The 23,352-nt window shown below is 41.1% G+C and overlaps 1 long non-coding RNA gene and 1 pseudogene across 1 annotated transcript; one reads left to right on the top strand and one right to left on the bottom strand.

Annotated features, from left to right (window-relative positions):
• Positions 1–1,256: 1,256 nt before the first annotated feature.
• Positions 1,257–9,460, bottom strand: LOC102079639 (tryptase). The gene is made up of 6 exons (XR_002063065.2): positions 9,415–9,460; positions 8,849–8,863; positions 8,551–8,713; positions 3,180–3,448; positions 2,267–2,415; positions 1,257–2,085 (listed from the first exon to the last, which is right to left on the bottom strand). It is a non-coding gene; the product is annotated as a tryptase (long non-coding RNA).
• Positions 9,461–13,310: 3,850 nt separating this feature from the next.
• Positions 13,311–19,606, top strand: LOC100698158 (uncharacterized; annotated as a pseudogene).
• The last annotated feature ends 3,746 nt before the right edge of the window (positions 19,607–23,352 follow it).

Here is a 23,352-nt window from a genome sequence, read left to right as displayed (position 1 = left end):
AACAACTGATCATCTGCAGAGCAATGGTTTATTTGAAGATTTTCAGTCAGGTTTCAGAGCTCGTCACAGTAAAGAAACAGCTTTAGTACACATACAAGGTGTTGAATAATCAGGCCCCATCTTATCTTAATGACCTTTATCAAAAAAAGAATGGGAGGCAGAGCCTTCAGACACCCTCTCTGCTTTTAAGATTTGGCTTAAAACATTCCTTTTTTGATAAAAGCATATAGTCAGGTTTCAGAGCACGTCATATGGTTAGATCAGGTGACCCTGAATCCTCCCTTAGTTACGCTGCATTAGGTGTAGACTGCTGCAGGATTCCCATGAGTCTTTCTTTTTCAGTCACCTTTTTCAATCACTATGTTTTTATACACCTTTCTAAATTTAATTATTAGTTATTATTAAACTCTGGCTCTCTTCCACAGCATGTCTTTGTCCCGTCCTCCTCTCATCTCCTCACCCAGCGCCCCTCCCTGAGCCTGGTTCTCCTGGAGGTTTACTCCTGTTAAAGGGAAGTTTTTTCATTCCCACTGTCGCCAAAGCGCTTACTCATAGGGGGTCAGTATGATTGTTGGGGTTTACTATGTTTTCTTTGTATTATTGCAGGGTCTTTACCTTACAACATAAAGTGCCACGAGGCAGTTGTTGTTGTGATTTGGCGCTATAAGTATCTGATGAGTATATTAATGTAACAGGACATACATCAAACTTAACAGGAGATAAGCACAACAGATCCACTTTAACAATCCTTGATACATCCAGGTTTATTTAAGAAGCCTGAGTTTAAATATTGGGGTTTTTTATAAATAATTTCCATTTTCTCTGATTAGATTGGAGCATGGCGTTACAGGAAGAGCTACATGTCAAATTCAAAGGTGTCAGCCATTCTCTTGGACAAAGAAAATGTCATTGGGCGCATGAGTTGCAGTTTCAGATCAATCCTTTGACCATAAAGTACGGTTTCAAAGAGCATAACTGGTGACAGCTCACAAGCCCGAGACAGAAGTCATCGTGACCACATCCATCAGCGTATCAATGCAGAACCTCTCTTAAAAATTGCTTCCCCAAATGTTCCCACCCACAATTTCCCTGTCTCCTCAAAGACTCAGATCACTAAAATAAAACTCATATTTCAGAGTTCTGGGAAGGTTTAAAATGACATGAGAAGCCCCTGAATTAAAAATCTATAAAAGGAAGAACAAAAAGCGAAAACCAAAAATCTAGTAGATGTTGTACGTAACGTCCAAACATATACAACTGAGCATATATATATATTCATATATATTCTGCATATCTCTTCCAGTCTTGTACATAATGTTCAGTGACACCAGCAAATCAGAATAACCTTTAATTTCAGCTTGTTGTTTCCATATACAATGTACAGTGGTTTGGCTGAAAACACAAAAGCATTTATGAAGTGATTAACAAAAGAAAAAATAGAGATGTAGTGAGTGTAGTGAAAGATAATTAAAAGCCGATGCACCCGAGCTACAGTGCAGTTATGTTATACTTGATTAGAATGTTTTTTAAAATCAAAATTCTTCATAAAACAATTAACAATTTACATAAGTATTTTTTGTGATTATGTAATAGAAAAACACTTTATGTTGTACTAAATATACATTGATTAGTGTGCCATTACATCTAACAAATTCATCCATCATCATGAACTTCATTCAGTTCCGTCATTAAAAATACATAGGAGTGGGCGCTAATTTGCGCGCTCTACATTTAAAGACAAAAAGAGCACAAGAGGAGATATTTTTAGTGTTAAACTAAAATGCGGTCTAGCAACATTTTCACTGAGAAGATAAAAAATCCAAGCTCAGGTGCAAACTTGGCTGAGTTTCCAGAGTTGTTGCTGCAACACACAAAGCTGCTGTCTGTGTCAGTGCCACTAGAAGTAAAGGTCACAAAGCCCACATTGGCCCCCGCTACTTGATTTGTGATCCAAGTCTGGAATTCAGACACTCGAGCGTAGACCTCAGGGAAACCTGCCAGGGCGCAAGGTACTCCAAAACTGGTAATACCAGCCTGGATCCACTTGGAACCCTCTTTGCACTGCAAAGGTCCACCAGAGTCCCCCTGAAAAAAGTAGGATAAAACACAAACATTAAGAAGGGGATTGAAACAGCATATTCTCAAAACTAAAAAAGTCCATATTTACATTATAGGGCTGAAATTGCAAAAAAACAAACAAAAAAAAAACCAACTTGTTTTTCTGTAAGGGAGAATATATATTACAACAATTTGCTTTTCTTTTAACCTGGCATGCTCCTTTGTTCTGTTGCCCCGCACAAATCATTTTCTGAGTGATTATCACATCTTGTGCTGGGATATAATCACAGCTGCACTGTTTGTTTCCAATAACAGGAATCTGAACTTCTTGTAGGGGTGCATTAGCTGGCAAAGTCTCTGTGAAAGACAAAGAATGAAATGAGTCCACTCTCATCCAGTCTCACGAATTCAAAAGTATTTTCAATGGATATGTGCAAACGATAACACGAATGATGACGAGATCATTCAATATCTAAACTCCCACAAAAAACTGACATTCCTGTCAGCAACAGACAGTTTGTGCATCTGTCTAGTAGTTCAGGCACCAAACATATTATGCGAATGTGTGAACTGCCCACCTTGCAGGGTGAAAAACTTTAATAGCAACAACTTTTAAAGGAAGTAACAAAGAGTGCTTTGTGTGTGACGTCTTCTTTTGTGTGTGCAGGCCGCTTTGAGGGCCATGAACTGTTCACACTAGAGCGCGTTTGCTGTCACATTTTATTTGTAGTGTGAACAACCAGACCAAAAAAATCGGGTTTGATCAAAAAATCGGAATTCAGCATTAAGACCTGCAATGTTAACGTGGCCTTAATGCACACAGGAGGTGATCAGGGGAAGTGGAAACACATGGGGAAACAGCTGACTGTAATGGACACAATGACACCACGGGGGAAGTCGAGCAAAACACATTGAACATGGAAAATCCTGGCTCTTCAAAATAAAACAGGAAACATTGAGAGACATGACAAAATAAGCTTGACAATAAGAAACACTGGGTCACAGACCCAGCCCCTGACAGTTGACATGCAAATATAAATTTAAGTGACAAAGCGAGACTAGAAAAAACCTGATGTGATGCTTCCACTGCCACCAGCTACACAAATTAAATGAAATCTCACCATAGTTTCCAAGTTTGCCCCAGCCAGTGGCCCAGCAGGATGTGGAGCTGTAGAACTGACTGGAGTTACTTGCCAGGCAGATAGGTCTGATGTAGTCAGTGAAGCTGACAGGGCTGCTGAGCTTCATCAGGGCAATGTCGTTGTACGAGTAATAATTGTTGTAGTTAGGGTGGACAATGACCTGCGACACACTCCGTTTCACCTCATGAGTGTTAGGCCAAGCCTGAGTCTCTCTCCCGAAGTAGAGCGTCCATGCCTTAAGTGAGTTTCTGTATTAAATGAATAATAATGAAATCAATCCATGGATTTAAAATATTTTCTCAAATCTGTCGTGTCCTATTTTGATGGCAATTGTTTTTTATTGTATTTAACCACTAGTAGAAACATACATCCATTATCTCATCCTATTAAGAGTCACATGAGTTAACCCAGCTGTCATGGGGCAAAAGGCAGGGAACGCCCTGGGCAGGACAACCATTCACATGTATGGCCAAATTATAATCACATAATCTAACTCCATGCATGTTTTTGAGCTGTGAGAGTAGACCCACACAGACAGAGGAAGAACGTGCAGACTCCACACAGAAAGGCTTAAACCTGATTTGAACCCATGACCTTCTCGGTGAATGGTGCCACCGCAACTCCATGCTGCCTGATAGAAACATGTGTGCAAATTTAAAAAAACAAAACAAGGTGTGACGACAGAAGCTTGTGCCCAATCAAAGTCAATTAAACCCAAATGATGAACTAGATAAACAGTGTGTTTATGGGTCACCCTGACTTATACTAATTTCACAAACCACAGGGTCAGAAGCTAACTGTAAAAAAAAACTTTCCACCTATGTACGCAAAACTTTTAACTATGCATACAAACCATCAATATTTCCTCAACTGAATTTGTACGTGTTGTATAAACAAATAGAACTGCCACAGACCTTCCATGACCACTATTGAGTTAAATTATCTAACAAACACATTAATATAAAGTTATGAAACAGAAAAGTAGCTTATGTGGGTGGTAATTTTGTACAAAATAACTACTTTCTTTGCATGTATACACTGGTAAATAAGGCCCAAAGTAGTTTTTTATGGACAGTAAGAATTGATATGAATAAACATACAGAACAAAGAGTACATGCAGCATCCTTTGACAGCCTAAACTAAAATCACCCCCATAATGTGGGGCTGTGTGACACAGTGTAACATTTGTCTCATGGTCCTTGGTTTTTCTGTTGTGTTTTCCTTGGTCCTTGTTAAATATAGTGGCTCTGTTGTGTTTCTATTTATTTCTTCGGCCTCCTGTATCCTCCTGTTTCCCTCATCAGGTTTATTGTTAATCTACAGATCTCAGTGTTTTTGTCTTTTGTTTTTCTGTTTAATTCTACTTTTTTTCTCCTTCACTAGTTTCACATCTGTGTTTGTGTATAGGGTATAGAGCCCTGTCTTTCTTTTTGTTGTTGCATTTTTTTCTATGATCTTGTTGCCCATACTCCTTTATTCGTTTCTGAACTTTTGGATTTGCACTTTTACTTATTTTAACCAGGTTTTACATTTTTGTCAGCTTTTAAAGTTCATTTTTCACTGACTTATTTGGCTTCGAGTTCGTTGCTGGGCTCTCTCTAGAACACAAGTGTCAAACTCCAGGCCTCGAAGGCCGGTGTCCTGCAGGTTTTAGATGTGTCCTTGATCCAACACAGCTGATTTAAATGGCTAAATTACCTCCTCAACATGTCTTGCAGTTCTCCAGAAGCCTGGTAATGCACTAATCATTTGATGCAGGTGTGTTGACCCAGGGTGTTATCTAAAACCTGCAGGACACCAGCCCTCGAGGCCTGGAGTTCGACACTCCTGCTCTAGAATAACCCAGACATAACCCTGGTTCTTGTATGCACAGAGCGAAAGATATCTAGCCGAGAGGCAAATTCTGTTGAAACGAGGATAAGTTCATATTTAGATAAGATGTGCACATGTTCAACAAATGCTCCCAAAACCTGTCTTAACTGATAAATCCTAAATTTGGAATTTGGCCCAAATCCAAAGATCCAAACACAACACAACACGATCTTTGCATCATCATTTTCAAATTTTGTGTTCTTGTAACTGTATAATCAGAACCAGCCCACACAGGGACAGTAACTTGTTATTTAAATTATTTACTGTCTATACTTGGCCATGCCTTGGTTTGAACACGAGACTTATATTTATAAAAGTCTATATAAGAGCTCTATTTAGAGTACATTGAGCACAAAGTGTGTTACAAGAAAGCAAAGTGACAAAGTAAAAGGTTAAAAAGTAATGCATTCCACTTATTACAGCTTCTTTACAGCTGTGCAAAACATACTGTGGTCACAATCTGTAATACAGTAATGTAGCTCATGCTGTACTAAATTGAATATCGGGTTACAGTTATAATTATGTGTTTATTTGTGTTACCCAAGTTGCTCAGTTATCTGCATAATGTAGCCTAAGGTATATATTGGTTATTATGTGACAATGTACATTGTCACATAATGTATATTGTGTCATATTATGGAGTGATGCAGAAGGAATGTAACAAGTAGTAGTTAAGTAGTGTAATGCATTAGCGTTTTTCAAAAAGTAATGAGTAATGTCTAATAGATTACTTTTTTGAGTAACAACCACAATACTGGCTGTAAGAAACTGTCATAGACATGGTAGTAAATCTGTAAATTTCAGTTCTCCAAATAAATAAAAAATTGGCTCTATTGTATAATAATTTCTACCACATGGAAGCAAATACCATAAGAAGTGAATTCATGACTCACTTCCCCACTGTGGCATAACTTTTCAGCATATCCTTCTGCTTCCCTGCTTCTCTCTGACTTTCAAGTAAAGCCAAAAATGCTTTTACATAAGTAATAATAAGCAATAAAACATAAAATTAAAAGCCCTTATTTTGCAGTATGCTCATGTATCACCAAGACTGGAAAGACTCGAAGCATATAAATAAGGAATTAGGAGACCTTTATTTGGGTCATTACAAACAGTGTAGTGGGTGAACCTGTTTCAGTCAAAATTAATTCCTGGTGACTGATCTGACTGTTAATTAAGCAGATATGTTGCTTATTAGGCAGTAAAATGAGTCACCACCACCAAGTTTCAGTTAGGTGTTGACCTGGACATTTGCCTTCTGGCAGAAAGAATAGGAAATCCTTTGAGAGAACAAAAAGACCAGTGTAAAGAGCAGGTTTTGCTGGATGAATGGGTCAGACACAAGACATTCACCCAGAAGACAAAAGTCAAAACTGAATTCCCACTTGGGTTCATGTGAAGGGAAAGTGGGACAGTTTTATAAATGTAATGTAGAGGCTTTGTTGGATTAAATTACCCAAACTGCACAGAAACACAGAAAAAAATAATTTAAAAAAAAGTCTAAAGAAAAAAATGTAACTTTAGCTTTTTTTTTTTTTCACATGACACAATCTTGTGTGAGTGAGTGAAAGCCTTGTATTTGACCTACTTATGTACCAAGACTCACTTCCTTTACCACATGACTTTTGTATGTGCATTGTAGCAAACACTGTGACAGAACTTACAGCTTGAAGGAACTGAAATAGAACGTGTGAGTTCCTGCCTCATAATATCCAGCAGTATTTACATAGCAGCAAAGTCCATCCAGGAAAAAAGAGCGTTTTTTACAGGACTCTGCACAGTCCTGTAAAACTTAGCACATCCCACTGATTGGATAGGAATTACGAGGATCAGTAGCAATCAAGTGCTTATCTGATCATCAGCAGTTCTGATGTTCTGGCAGTTTGCTGGTCTGGGGCATTCCGGTGTGCGTTCACACGATGGCACATCGTGCGTTCACACGATGGCCAGGAGTGGATGTCCCAGCAAATGATCACTTTAAAAAAGGGTTAGATCTCAGGGTATACAGGCCCTGGGTAGCATGCTAAATGTTAAAGCTCATCACAGTACAATTAGAAAAAGACTGAAGAAAGAAGAAAGAGCTACCAGGAGAAAGCGTCTTCTCTCAAAGAAAGAAACAAAACAAAAGATGGAAACATTGTTCATGTTTGCAAAGTTTCATTTGAACAAACCACAAAACCTTTGCAACAGTTTCCTTTGAATTGATAAGATCTGAGAGGAGAAAATGTGTCCATAATGTACACTACCATGTACGGTAAAAACCAAACGCAGCATATCAGCACACACTTCACACCACTAGTCGATCATGTGGTGTAGGCGTGACGATTTTAACACCCACAGGACCACAGCACCTTGCAGTCAGCCATGAAGTGTTCTGTACATATACATGCTTCTTCAAGCTACTGAAGTGGATTAGTTAGGTCAGTTCACCCACACAGCATCAGGTTTAGCTCATCATGTTATTGTCACTAAAGTCAGGGTGACTCGTCTGAATGTGTGACCTTTAAATGTCAAAATTAAATAGGAAGACATGCTAAGAGGATATTTCTTCATCCATTGGCAGACGCCTGTCATGGTACAAAATTGTTATCATACAGGTTGACTGTTGTGCAACAAGTAACACAAGTTACAATTAATGAGGAAAACATCTTACTCGTGGAATTCTTGTTTATCAATCAGATGTCAAAGCAAAGCAGTGAAACATCACCAGGTTTGATGATTGGATGTAAAGGAAAGGGCCACTTCCAGTCAAAAAGGTACCGCCAGCTAACACTGCTATCAGTGTTGACACCTTATCATTCTGTCTCAGGAACAAGCCTGTAGTCACACTTAGACACACACTTCCTTCTGCGCAGTTATGGTTTGTGGCGGCAAGTCAGTAGAAAGAAACTAGATCCTATATAAAGCACAAAATGGGTTTTTTTCGCATCAGTTCATTTCTATTGTTTGCTTGCCTGTTCAACAGTTTAAGCACCAGAAGACAAGTGCCACTTAGCACCATTGTATTCAAGATAACATACAGGAAATAACTCATACCAACATTTAGAAGTACAAAGAGCACTGAAGGCCAGACTTAAATATGCTAATTTGATTTTATATAGCCGTTCTTTTAATAGTTTATTAACATAAATATTTGTTCTGATGAGCTGGAATCACCATTTTTCTACTGTAGAAACACCTTCTGCACAATAGTGAACCAGTTGAACTTGTATGTTAGTTATTCTAGTTATCTGTCACCAACAAATATTGATTTGTATCAGCTAACTTTATTAAAACTGCTCTGTGAACGCGTCTGTCGGGATATTTTACTCAACTTTTAATTCACATGCTTCACTTGTTTTTTGAGTCTCTTACTGATGTTTGGTTTCTTTGAAGTCTGTATTTTGGTCTCTAAAATACTGAATTTGTAACACAATGTTCCCACATAGGCTTCCGGTAAAAACGTGCAATAGAGAATGAAACAAAGAGTATATCTTACTTTATAATGCAGTGAGCTGCTGTGAGCACCCACTGGTCACTGATGAGGGTGCCTCCACAGATATGAGATGATTGATAGTGTACGCTCACCTGCCAGGGCCATGACCCAGCTGGGGCATTCTGACCACCCACTATTCTTGTATTGAGAGGTGCCACCCCACAATCTGACAGAGCATAGACAGCTGGGTGTCAGTTGATATGCAATAAAATTTCTCATACTTGATTCTAGTCACACTGGAATATGAACATTCAGAGTATTTACACAGTTGTTTGGTATATATGAAATGTGATGTGCTCACCCTGAGCCTTCGAGCCTGTAAGAATAAGAGAAGAAGTTACTAGAAATTATAATCTTTGTGAATGTTGCCATATATGTAACAACAGCCACATGGGGACACTAGAGTTACAGCAGCTTTCGCCAACTGTAATACAGCTAAGGGGCAAATGGTACTATGAGTTCTTAGATCACATATTATTTGCATCATTTCAAGTCAACAAATTTGACTTGATGCAGGCCGTACTGTCTTTCTGAATACATGAAAAACGTTCTGCATCTGATATTACTTTGTGGTTTGTTTTGACACATCGAAGACTTGTTGTTACTAAGTTGCTACGTTACTAAGCAAATGGTCAACAAAATTAGTTTACGCATCGGTGATAACCAACAGTACATCTGTTTAATGAAGCAGTATTGCGGTAATTCCTGTTTTCATAAAGTTCATACTGACAGCAGAGGCTTTGTTTCGTTTCACCTTCTCTTTAGAACGTTTTTTAGCCATCATTAACCAGATTTCCAAACATTACACAAAATAGCTCTAAAACAAAATCAAAAAAGCTGTTAAATGCTATATAGATTAGGGCTCACCTTGCAGAGTGATGAGTGCACACACCAAGAGGATCCAGGCTGCCATCCTGTGTGCTCACAATAACCAGAGGCGTCATTGTGATCGTTTTCTTTCATTAAATTTTCAAAACAAGTCAGGTAATGTTGCACACTGAACACTACATATTCAAACCGGTTTCTCTACCTTCCAGTATAATATAAGTGTCCTGGGTTTTGTACCCAGCATTTTATATTTGGGACTCTGTTTTCTGTTTGATATTTCCAATTTAACTTTGTTGTAGTTTTCAGTTTAAACTTTACCTTTGCTTTGCTTAGGTTTTTATTCAGATTTTGTATTCATCATATTCTTTGTTATTCTTAAGTGTTTCCAGCCCTCCTATGTTCCCAATGCCAAGTCGGTGTTTCTGTGTTTCTTCTGTGTTTAGTCTTTTTGTTTACTTTGGCCTGTCAAGTCCAGTCTGTCCCTGCACTCGTACCAGTTCCTCGAATATGGCATCAAGCAGGTGTTCCTGTCCCCAATGAGTGAGTTCCCAGGCATGAACACTGCCTGCAGTCATTGGAGGAGCAGGCTGTGTGCCCTCCACTACCCCAGCTCGCTTCATCTTTACCAGAGATTTGCACCCCGCCAATTGGTCCTGCTCTGCTTCAGTCTTGACCTTGCAGTCAAGTTCAACAGGACTGTAATTTTCCAAGGTTTTTAGCAGATGCATCTACGGCATGAATATCAGATTCACAAACTTGGGAGTCCACGCTCCTCGTCCATCTGACAAAGATTGTTTTACTGTGGGGTATTTGTGACCTACTGAGCATTAATGGGCACTTGCCATAAAACTGAGCAAAAATATGGGAAGAAGTCGTGATGACTTCTGCATCACCTTTTAAAATCAAGGTTCTTTTGTGTGATAGCAAAAAACACAAAAATGGCATTGTTTACTTAACTAATAAAAAGATCAGAACAAAGGTCCAGCTGGCATTTTAATCTCAAGGGATTTTCTCTTTTCAAACGTTCTCAGCTAGAGTGAAAATTACATTGAAGCTTTTGTCAAACATCCATATTATTGCTCAGGATGCCAGATGTTACCTATGTTAATAAAAACAATATGTATACAGTTTTATATGCAAGGCAAGATGGTGAACAAACAATCCAGTTGGACTTCCACTAGGCTACTTAATAATGTAATGGTGCACCGTGTTGATGTGGGTATGCAATAAGAGTGGGTTGACTACTACAACCACATCACTTTAAAAAATGAATATAAAACCTGCCATGAAAGTTAAACAGAGTGATTCCCATGTTATGGGTGGTTGTTCACCATCCTATGTACTCATATTTTATCTTTCTGCTGCACAGGGTCCGTGCTACAAGATGGGCACAACAGACTTCAGGCTTGCTAGTAGTGGTGAATTTGATTAGGTGATGTGCAAAAAGAACTAGAGTCACATCCAGTATTTTTCTTGCTGAGGACTTCTCTACACTCACACAACCACAAATATAAAATGTAATTACCTTATGAACTTTATCCACAAAAAATGTACAACTTTCAATCAAGAAATTGTTACATCTAAGTTCTTGTGGGTTACTTATACACAGCAGTCATGTCTGCATAAGTCTGAGTGAGAGCAGGAAAAAAAGAATATAATTTGCAGAGCAAATAAAAGGAAGACATAAACAAGGGGTCGGTGTCTGCAGTTAAGACTTTCTGTACACACCACTGAGGTTAACTGGTTATAGTTTTCAAATGTCCACAAGTCCACAATGACCTGTTTTGGTCTAGGTAATGTAAATTTTGTCAACCTATCCACAAACCTATCTGAAACCCTACGCCTTAGCTTACGTCACTTGTCGCACAGTTTGCAAGAAATGTAACCACACACAGTGCAGACACAGCATGTAATGACTGTTATTGGCACGTTCAGTACCGTCATTTCCTCCTATGCATTCCTCCTTCAAATTGACAGGAAGAGAATAGATCTAATGGAAGGCCATTTAGTGTTGTGGTGGCAAAATTGAAGAGCAATGCTGTCATTGCATAGCTGCTGAATAGACGATCAATTTGAAAGCATTTTAAGCTTTTAAGCTCTTTAACTGATTTGCATTGATTTGCATCATTGATTTGACTGTCATATTTTTTAAGTCGATTTGTTGAATGGGGCGATCGTGGCTCAAAAGTTGGCAGTTCGTCTTGTAATTGGAAGGTTCGAACAGTCTCGGTCGTTGTGTCCTTGGACAAAACACTTCACTCGTTGCCTACTGGTGGTGGTCAGAGGGCCCAGTGGCACCAGTGTCCGGCAGCCTCGCCTCTGTCTGTGCGCTGTGGCTACAATTAAGCTTGCCATCACCAGTGTGCGAATGGGTGAATGACCGAATGTAGTGTAAAGCACTATACAAATACAGGCCATTTACCATTTCTTTTTTTTTTTTTTTAATTAAAATATTGTCTTTCAAGAATCATTGGGGGAAAAAATACTTGCTGTGTGCATTTGGAACCAGTGCTCTGATTTTGTCCTGGGTTATAAATGCAGCACACCTGTTTCTTTACACTCTGCACTTTCACCCTGTGACCTCCCACAATGGAAGCCGCAACACCAGTTTCGGGCCTAAAACACTCACTACTCTTTTCTAAACACCACCACCAATGCATTTCTAAACACCTTTCTGAATAACTTAATAACTTTATTGATCAGGGATGTTATTGAGCTACAACAAACTGACAGGCAAATATTCCTTATTTAAGTCCAAATTGTGCCAGTTTTTACCACCATTTTAAGAATAATCCTGCACAGAACCTCAGAGATGTACAAATACACAGAGTGAGATGCTGCAACTGTTTGAAAACTTGAGTTTGTGGAAAGAAATTTGCAAAACAACACTTGACACTTAACAAAGTCTTGGCTTCTGGTTTTAACCTCTTATCCTCCTTATTAGCACGTTTTCTCCACTATTGACTAAATGGCGACACCTATCGTTTAGGACAATACTGCAGTGGCTTCTTGCACCTTGGATGACAGCATCTGTGTGACGACAGCGAGGGTTTGAGCAAAGCGACCACTGCAGAGGGTATATTGGAAGCTTCGGGCTGTTTTCTTGAAACAGAAGAAATCATTGCTGAGATACCCAGAAACAAACGACTCATTGTATCATTGAGTATGTCTTGATAATGATTCTTAATTATAGAAGTTCTGACTAACTGGGAATGGGTGTTGTTTTAATAATGACACACAAACCATAAAGGCCTTTATAAAGCTGACATTTTTTTTAATTTCCACCCTGTATTCAAATCATAAATGTATTTTCCTCATACTTCAGCTTCAAAGGTTTTTGCTGATGTCATGGTCACATATTGAATAAGAGCATAAATGAAACAAAAGCAAAATGTTCACAGTAGTTAAATAACTTCATTCCTTCGATCAGCTGGCCCAGACTCACATGCCCCTCCTCTTCACTCAATCTTCCAGCCTGATGAAAGCAGCAAGCGTGTCAAGCTAAGAAGGAAGGGAAAACATAAAGTTCAGTCACAAAGAGTTGGATGTGAGCACAGGTTCAAGACAAACAAGGATTTGGGACACATTAATCACACTTTCAGTTCTTGCTTTTGTTTCCTCCTAATGCAAAGTACAGCAGAAAAATACTGACTGACTACTTCAGCTCAGTGACGCAGATCCCCTGTGGATCAGAAATTAACCCTTGACTGATGTACGTGTTAAGTTAATCAAGTTAATGACTGTTAAGAGGGGTGTTAGAACAGATAACACCTTTTCTTCTCTTCAGACATCAAGCGCTTGTTCTGGTTAAATATTATCAGAGGAGCTGACTGAAGAGACAGGGGGGCTTGTACAGAGGGGCATAAAAGAACCTCCTTTTCTCCGCAAAATGCATCGGCACCCTAAACCTTCCACAGACAGAAAAGAGTTGTAGACTCGCCTGAGTGTTTGCCCACATAAGCTCAGTGGGATTACTCACTCTGTTTGTTCGTGGCAACACTGCACCAATGTAAAGTAGCCCCGAAACCTTGGCCTGAGGCCCGTCTGAATTTTAAGTGACCAGTTTCCCCACTTGTGCGTCCCTGCACATCTCCCTCCTTTTTTCCTCTCTCCCGTTTCCACCCTGTTGCTCTTCAGGCCTTACTTGCTTCTGGAGGAACGTACACATATCAAGGGCCTCCTTTCACTCCCGAGGCCCAGGAACGATATTTCTTATTTCCCCGACTTGCAGGACAATCCCGCCCACTGTCACCTCGTAGCTCTATATAAGACAGGGAAAAGGACCTGATGATAAGAAGTCTCAAGACAAGCCCAGCCATGTGGTGTAAAGTCCTCGCCTATGTTGTCCTCCTGACTCTGATAAAGCACGGTGAGTATTATGGCTGTTTACAGAGGTGGCTCTGATTTTACTCTGGCTGATGACAAGGTATGAGGTGGGCTACCTCAGGTGGGCTATATGTCAATCTTTTACTATAGATGGTGCATATTAAAGACCTTAAGTGTTAGACATTGTGAGCATCCACCTGACCTTTATGTTGTGTTGATTCCTGGATTAAGTCACAGTGTATGTAACAGAGCGATATGACAGTGTATGAAGTGAGACATGAGTGATTTTTAATATTCAAGGAGCTTTTGTTGTATTCTTTATAGGCCAGTGTGGCCAGTGCTGCCTAATGCAGCTGTTGGGTTTATAATGTCTGGTGAAGTTCAGACCCTTATTAAGTGGGAATGGCACAGTATTAACACCCGATCAGACACAATGCATCACAGCTTAACTTCTAGAAAATATGTAATATAAACCTGGTAATGCAGAATAAGTCTCTCTCCACCATGTGGAACTTGAAGTGACATCAGTGAGTATAAACGTCTGTCTGATCAAAGCATGGCACGAAAAATAACCTCTTCCTCTTTGGTGCATCAGCACGATGTTTGCTATTAACTGATTCGAGGTGCTTGTCAAAAATAGGTTGTCAAAAGCGTCAGCGGCACAGTTTGACCTCCATTCTTAGGTTTCTTGTTAATCCGCTTTGATCGGCCCATCATTTAGCGAGAAGCATAAATAAGCGCTTCATGCCGATGGAAATTTTTCCACCGCTTTGTGTTACACCTGCCAATAAGTGTTTATTGTACTAGTTACCAATTAAGCTGATTGGATGGCCGGACCTGTCTTAAAGGCCTTGTATTTGCACTGAATCAATAAAGTGTAGTCAGATTATTGATTTACTCTCAGGGATGAAAAGAAAGAATGCATTCACTGTTCATTCAATTTAAGTTAACAAACTGGACAAGTGTTATTTGCTCAGCCTTAGACACCTATTTGCTTTTACGGTTTTACCTTATTCTCGGTGCTTTCTAATGACATTTATTACATAATTAAGTCAAACACATTAGAAAGACAATTTTGTATCTTTCACTAAACAATATGTACAAGGTGCATGTTTGTGCCCTGGGTTATTTTTGTTTTTAAAAGAACTCGAATGGTTCTGTTTTGCAGCAGCAAAAACAGGAAAATGCCATAAGGTCATCTAACTGGTTCATCAATCAGTTTCGTGGCAACGTTTCCACTTGTAAGAGGAAGATTGTGATATTTCTTCTTTCTAAAGAAGAAGTTGTTTCACAAATGTTACACGACAAGAGTAAAAAAAACACAACCTAATAACTCAAGAAGTCATGACACTTCTTACCAAGTGCACTGGAAACATTTATTGAATATGTAACAACCTTTCATCATAACATAGTTTTGTCTGTAACATATTTTTTTTTGGTTGGGGGGTGGGGGCTGTTGAAATGCAGACCCAACCACACAAAAAATGGCACAGTGCATCTTACAAGCCCTCATGTGTTGCAGTAAGGAGCCTTAATGAGTTCTGTTCTTTTTTTTTCTGTCCATCTCTTTCTACTTTCAGTGTCTTCGAGTAAAATTCAGGCCAGTCCAAATACAAACGCAACCCTCCCCTGCAACATGACGCTCTCTGCTGAGGGGGACAACATAAACCAGTCTCTGATCGCAGTCAGCTGGGTTAAAAATGGCTCTGAAATCGCCTCGTTTGGAAAAGCAGCAACACAAATAAAGGAAGGCTTCAGCTGGGACAACGCTGACTTCGTCAATGGGGACTTCTCGCTGGTCGTCCTCAAAGCCAGTCTTGACCTGCAGGGGATGTATGAATGCACCATCAGCTACAACTTCACTATTCTTCACTATAGTAATGTTACATTTACTATCGTCGGTATGTCTTGGTTCTGTTCTCGTGGTTTTGATTCCTTTTTCTGACCTATGATCACATCTGAACCTAAAAATTAAGCTCGACTCCATTTCTTCTTCTCCCCCCACCCCCTTCAGCATCACCCACTCTCTCAGTTCCTCATCAGTGGGTGGTGCTGGAAACTAAGACCCAGCTTAAATGCCATGTAGACAGTTTCTACCCTCCTCCTGTCTCTTTTTCCTGGACCAAAGCGGGGGAAGTGATTCAACCTCCCTACCAGGTTGACCATGTTTTGAATGTGCAATTCACAAGATCATAATGAAGTAACGCAATGCTTTGACTAAAAACAGGTACCAGAGAAAAAACTCTGGCTGCCTAAGAAAAAGATTGCTTTAATTATTTTCTTTCTGGCAGTCCTTCTATGAATCATCTGATACATTTCTCTCTCTGCTTCCTCTTAGATGAGGCCCCAGTGCTGAATAACTCGGCCAAAGCAGCCGTGGCTATGATGTGCATCTCTATAGTGCTGGTCTTCCTGCTTTGCTTTGGCTTTTCTTGGAGGAGAAGAGATGGTGAGTCAGAGCTCACCACGCAGCAACTGCAGCAGGAGATTTTTGATATGCAAGGCATTGAAGAAATGAGGCAAAGTCTATTTTTGTCCTTTGTGACTAAGAAGGAGGAACTAAGTTTGTACAAAACCTTTTTAGAGAGGAAGAAGTTGTTGGTTTTTTTGTCTCGGAAAGTAGACATGTTCGAGAAAATGCTTGAAAAAGTTCTGAATAATCAAAATGTGACCACATGTTTTTCATTGAATCCCATGTAGTTTCCACGATAGCTTCATCTTTACAGAAAAGCTAAAAGCATTACAACACAACAGCGCCCCCTTTTGAATTATGACCTTCATCAAAAGAGGTCCACCGACACCAAAGACTTGAATCTCTTCATCTGAATGTTGAGTTTTTGGTGGGAGAAACTTTTCTCCACTCATCCGAATTTCTGGTATTTCCTTACCTGAATGATCGGCCGTGCATGAAGACATTTTAGTCCACTGATGTTCACTATTGCATTATTCAACCTACTCCAAGTGTGGAGCTGCAGAAAATGAATTTAATGGCATTTTTGTATGAAAATATATCACCTTATCTCTCTCTGTCTCTTAATTTATAATTCCTTGTCACCCTGCTCAGAGAAACAGAAATCTCTCAGCGTGTCGGGGATCATCCTCCCTCCCCGAGTGATAGTAGGTCAAAAGGGGAGGGTGTCGCTGAGCATTGAAGGCAGGAGGGTGGACCGGGTGCAGACCGCATGGTTCCTCAATGACACCCCTATTTTTGACACCTCACTCGCAGGTAGGATGCCTCATATTTCCCTCTTTTTTTTCTTTCTGAACTCCAGCTATTACACTTATTGTTTGAATGAAGGAGTTAATTTGCACAGGAGCACCAATCTTTAAAGCTATTTTGGGGGATGGAAGCTGGTTATTTGGGGAGCTGGGAAATGAAATGCATTTGGATTAAAGTGTTGGTGATGTTGGACTTGCCTCGCACCCTTTAACGTGCTCTGTTTCCCCCTCTTTAACACGTTGATTCTGCTAACAATTGACCACCTGACACTCACAGGGACTTCCAAAGCTAACTTTAACTGCCTCTGTAACCCCCTAATCACCATCCATCTACCCTATGGTCTAACTCTTACCTCCCCAGTGTCAGAGAAAGGTCCTCTGCTGCTCTCCAGAGGTGAAATGGGTTACTACAAGCTGCACACTCAAGGGCCGCTGTACTCGTCCAAAAACGGCACTCAACAGCTGATCTCCTCGCTCACCTTCATCCCCCAGATTTCAGTTCACAAGGGTGCTGTGTTTAAGTGCCAGGTGTCCTACATAGGCAAGGACAAGATCGTGGAGGAGAGGGTGTCGGAGAAGTTCACTGTTCTGTGTAAGAACATGTTTTTTTTCTATTATTCCCTTTATTTTTGCAATTCCTGCAACTGAATCTCTTGTATGTTTTGTCACCCAGCTCCTCCTGATGTGTCAGAAATACAGCTGGCAGAAACACAAAGAGACAAAGGTGATTTAAGTAGACTATCATTTCCTATTGCATATTTAACAATAAGCTTTTTGCAGGAGGCTACACTGATGACATTTTCATCTTCCAGATGTCATCAGCCTGACAGTCCGAGCGTCACATTTCCATCCAGACATCATCACTTTCCGCTGGTTTTGCCAGGGTGGCGAGCTCAGCCCCGTGGCGTCCCAGGCCTCGTCCTCCCCTCAGCCCAATTCAGAGGGATTCTTTTCAGCCTACAGCCAGTGTAAACTTCCCTGCGCTGAACTGGAGAAAGGAGCAATGAAAGTGTGGGTCAGTGTCCACCACATTGCCCTGAAGCAGCCCATCACCCGGGAGACCAGAGGTAAGGATGAGGGATGAGGAGAGATTGGGGGAAATGTTGAAAAATCAAAGATTAATTTTTTATTTTGATCCCAAACAGGATTCATCAGGAGGCCGTGCATGTCTGAAATTGTCAGCTCCACCGTTTTCAAGGTCAAACTCTGGGATGTGAAATCACAGATTTCTACCCTCCAAACATTTCAGTGACTTGGCTCAGATTCAGGGAGGGAGAGCAAGATGATGGAGAGGAGGAGGTGATAAAGAGAGGAGCGATATGGGGCCCCATACAGACTGAACCCAGACTCTACAGGGCGACAGCCACTCTGAAGAGAAGGGCAACAAATCAGGAGAAAATCGACAAAAGAGGAGGGATTATTTGTAGAGTGAGACACTGTTCCCTACAGGATCCTGTTGAGAAACACTGGAGAAATGCTGACATTGGTATGATTGACTGACGCACTTTTACCTGCTTTTTAAACTGCACGATTAAAATTGCAAGGATGTTCCAACTGTAACTATCTGTATCCCTTGTTCTTCAGTCGCTCCATCCATTCCTCCATCAATCTCAGTCTGCTGGAGCAGCGAAGGCGTTGGTGTGTTTTCCCTCTTGTTGAAGGGAGGTCACCCTAAGGCCAAGTAATGACAGACGGAAAGAAATAAACAGCGTGTGCGCCCTAGAGATGTCCACAAGCCTCCGAGTCAGACAAACGAACTGCTGAAGAGACGAACAAATGGATATGCGATAGATAGATAGATAGATAGATAGATAGATAGATAGATAGATAGATAGATAGATAGATAGATAGATAGATAGAATGCAGTTTTAAGGCTCATTTTTTCCAACCTGGAAAGCTGAAAGTCTCAATGCTTTCTGCTGTCTATGGATCTTGTAGTCTATAAGTGGCAGGATACTATCCCCTAGGTTTATTCCTAAAAAGAAAATAAACACTTAAAAAAAAAAACATATACAGCTCTGTGTGTGTTATTTGTGCCCTCGAAATAGTATTTCGTGGGCATGTTGTACCCATTTCGTGCCCACGAAGTAGTATTTTGTGGCCACAATTTATTTATTTTTTGGACCATGTCATCAGAGAGGCTCCATACTTTAGATATCTACAGGTCAGAAATTATTTTAATCAAAACCTAAAAGTGAACCTAAACAAATTACAATTTGTAGAAACATTTATATCATTAACCAAATCTGAAGCGCAAAGCAAAATTATTTCCAAATTATATAACAGCATCCTGCGGTGTAAAAACGACAGCACTGTGTATATTAAACCAATGTGGGAAAAAGAAGGTAATCTGTCAATTACAGAGGAGTGTTGGGGCCACGCATGCCAGATACAGTTGGCTACCACTGGGTCTAATGTTTGGCGTAAATTTTGCTGGAAAATCATTATGAGAATTTTCATCACCCCTGCTCAACAAAGATACCGGGGAACTGGTGACACTTGTTGGAGATGTGGGGGAGATGGAGCTAACCATTTCCATATCTTTTGGGATTGCAAAGTTATTCACCAGTATTGGTCTCTAATCCATGAACATCTACAAAATGTTTTTTCATTTGTTTTTCCTTTAACCTTTGAGACCATATTTTTGTGTAATGCACCAGTGTACATTAAAGTCAAATATGAATGAATAACACTAAGTGCAATAATCTTTTCTGGCATCGTTGTATTTTTACTCAGTTGTATATAACATTTGTATTCTATTTTTATCTTATTGTATATTTTATTCTATTTTATTCTACTGTATATAGTATTTTATTTTATTCTGTACAGTTGTGTACTGTATTTATTCTTATTTTATTTTATTCTAATTTTTGCTTCATAACTTTTGCACTGTCCACTTCCTGCTGTGACAAAACAAATTTCCCACGTGTGGGACTAATAAAGGTTATCTTATCTTATCTTATCTTATAACATAAAAGCATAGCAATCAGAGTCAGTCATGGATCATAAAGAGCTGCATGAAAACATGGAATAAAAGATAAAATTTAAAAAAAAAAGACTTGCAGCCATTAGCTGACTCATGTCGCATCAGCTGGAGCTATTTCAGAGATTTTGCACAGCTCTCTAACTTTGTCACATGGAGTCACACAAACCACCTGCAACTCAACACCTCAAAGAACAAGGAACTGGTTGTGGACTTCGGGAGGTCCAGACCAGGTCCACTTCCAGTTCAGATCAGGGAGAGGAGGTGGAGGTGGTCAACACATACAAGTACCTCGGGCTGTGGGTGGACAAAAAACTGGACTGGTCATACAACACCGGCACCTGTATAAAACAGGCCAAAGCAGACTTTACTTCCTCAGGAGGCTGAGGTCTTTTAACATCTGCAGGAAGTTCCTGAGGATGTTTGTTACGTCCCTAGTCTAGGCGTGTAGGGACGCACATAAAATGTTGGAGGAGAGAGAGACAGATACCCGCCCTGGTTCCCAAGCCAAACATCCAAAACCAGTTGTGCGTAAAAAAAGGTGATTTTATTAAAGGTAATGAAGCATAGCTCCGGGGTGAACCCAGGCCAAAATAATAAACAAAACCAACTAAGTCCCACCAAAGAAAACTAACTAAACCCTAAGAAAGAAACAAAACAAACAAATGACAATACTAACCCTCGCTCCCTAACCCGGAAAACAGGAGAAAACTGTTCCAAAGAAAAAAGGCGGCTCACCCCTTCCGCTTCAGCCTATAGATGCCTAGGCACTAAGTTAATACACTAGGAGCGGCTCTCACAGAGCACGCTCACACAAACACACAGCAAAGGTATAGGCTGGAAACCAGGGCCAGGACCGCGTCGGCTGTCAAACTGCTTGCTCGCTTCTCTCTCTCTCTTCCCAGCGGGAGCTGTCAGAACGGCTTTTTGAACACGGTCACGTGTTCCACAGTCCAATCAGCTGCTCACTACTCTTCATTAAGGGAGGGACCTGCAAAGAGTCTTAAGCACAGTAAAGAGACAGAACAAAACAGCCCACACAGAGATCTTATGGCCACAGCCATAACACCCCCCTTCCCAAAATCAAAGGCATCTCCTCGGTAGATGTTTTGACAGTTACGTTTAAAGGAAAACACGGGATAGGGCATCCGCTAACACATTCTCTGTACCCTTTTTATGGCGGATTTCCAAGTTGAAATCTTACACCAGGAGAGACCATCTCATAAGCCTCTGGTTCGAGTTCTGCATACGCATTAGGAACACCAGGGGATTGTGGTCGGTATAGACGATCACAGGCGAGGGGCTGGAACCGACATACACCTCAAAATGCTGCAATGCGAACAGCAGAGAAAGGGCCTCTTTTTCAATCATGCCGTACCTTCGCTGGTGGACATTGAATTTCTTTGAGAAATAGCCGATTGGGTGATCCACACCATGTCGGTCTTCCTGTAGCAATACAGCACCTGCTCCGTCTGCACTGGCATCTACCTCTAATTTAAAAGGGCGTGCAAAATCAGGGGCAGCCAGCACTGGCGCACTGCACAGGAGAGTTTTAACAGCCAGGAAAGCACTCTGACACGCAGAGGACCACACAAAAGGTTTCAACACACTGGTGAGGCTAGTGAGGGGTGCGACCACTTCTGCGAAATTTCGACAGAAACCCCGGTAGTAGCCCACCATGCCGAGAAAACGGCGGAGCTCACGCCTAGTACGAGGGGCAGGAAAGTCCAGTATGGCCTGGATTTTGGCCAAGATAGGGCGCACCTGGCCCTGACCCACCTGTTTCCCGAAATATGTCACCATGGCTTTACCAAAATCACACTTGGCAAGGTTGAGGGTGAGGGACGCCCTTTCCAAACGGTGGAACACATCAGCGAGTGTTTCCATATGCTCTGACCAGGTGTCTGAGTAGACGACAATATCATCTACATACACTTCACACTTGCGAACGCTTCCCAGCACAATGTTCATGAGCCGTTGAAATGTGGCAGGGGCGTTGCGCAACCCGAAGGGCATGACAGTGTACTGCAGAAAATGGTCAGGAGTGACAAAAGCAGAGATTTCGGCTGCACGTGATGTTAAAGGAACTTGCCAATAGCCCTTTAACAAGTCCAGCTTAGTGACAAACTTCGCAGAACCGACCCCATCGACACAATCTTCCATTCTGGGAAGAGGATAGGAGTCAGGCTTGGTCACGCTGTTCACCTTCCGAAAATCTGTACAAAACCGTGGGGTCTTGTCCGCCTTAGGCACTAGGAGACACGGGGAACTCCACACGCTAGAGCTAGGAACAGCCAGACCATTTTCCAACAGATAAGAGACCTCTGTCTGGAAAAGAGCACGTTTAGTTTAGTGGTAGGCATGCTGCTTGATTGGAGGATGGCCCCCCCACATCGATGTCATGCTCCAACACAGTAGTACAGGATGGAGTGTCCGAGAAAAGATCAAGATGATTCTCAATCAACTGACACACGTCATCTCGAGCATCATCATCTAAATCAGTTAGATGTGACCTGAGGTCACTTAGGATTTCAGAGTTTCTGAGACGTGCGCAGCCCTCCGCACAACCGAAAACCAAATCATCACTTACTGGGTCATACCGGGCTTCGGAACCTGGCACCCCCACAGTCGCGACTGTTGACACACCACCAGCAAAGTAGGGCTTCATCATATTAATATGACACACACGACACTTTTTCCTTCGCTCTGGGGTGTCGATGACATAAACCGTATCACTCAATTTTGCCTGCACTATATACGGACCACTGAACTTTGCCTGGAGAGAAGAACCAGGGACCGATAAAAGTGTTAACACTTTATCACCAACCTCGAATTTCCTTTGCACAGCTTTCTTATCAAACGTCCTCTTTATCTTACCCTGCGCTGCAACGAGAGCATCGCGTGCGATTGCACATGCTTTATGCAAACGCACTCTAAAAGAGCTCACATAGTCCAACACATTTACCTTAGGAGCGTCTGTGTCGGACAGAAAATTCTCCTTGAGTAGTTGCAACGGGCCACGCACTGTGTGACCGAACACCAGCTCAGCAGGGCTAAATCCCAGCGATTCCTGCACGCTTTCCCTCACCGCTAAAAGGAGCAGCGGCAACCCCTCATCCCACTCCTTTTCAGACTCAAGGCAAAATTTCCGCATCATAGATTTCAAGGTCTGGTGAAACCGCTCAAGTGCACCTTGAGACTCTGGATGATAGGCACTGGATTTTTGATGTTTGATACCAAGTGACTGCAAAACCTGAGCAAAGATCTTAGACATGAAATTAGAGCCTTGGTCGGTCTGGACAACTTTTGGTAGCCCGAAAGTGGAAAAGAAGTTCACTAACGCTTTAACCACTGATTTAACTTTAAGGGTGCGCAATGGAATTGCCTCGGGAAAACGCGTAGCAACACACATCAAAGTCAAGAGGTACTGGTGGCCCGATTTTGTTTTA

The sequence above is a fragment of the Oreochromis niloticus genome, linkage group LG8 (assembly GCF_001858045.2).
Source record: "Oreochromis niloticus isolate F11D_XX linkage group LG8, O_niloticus_UMD_NMBU, whole genome shotgun sequence".
NCBI classification, from domain to species: domain Eukaryota; kingdom Metazoa; phylum Chordata; class Actinopteri; order Cichliformes; family Cichlidae; genus Oreochromis; species Oreochromis niloticus.
The sequence above is the reverse complement of the archived record's forward strand: the minus strand, read 5'-3'. Positions and strand labels throughout refer to the sequence as shown.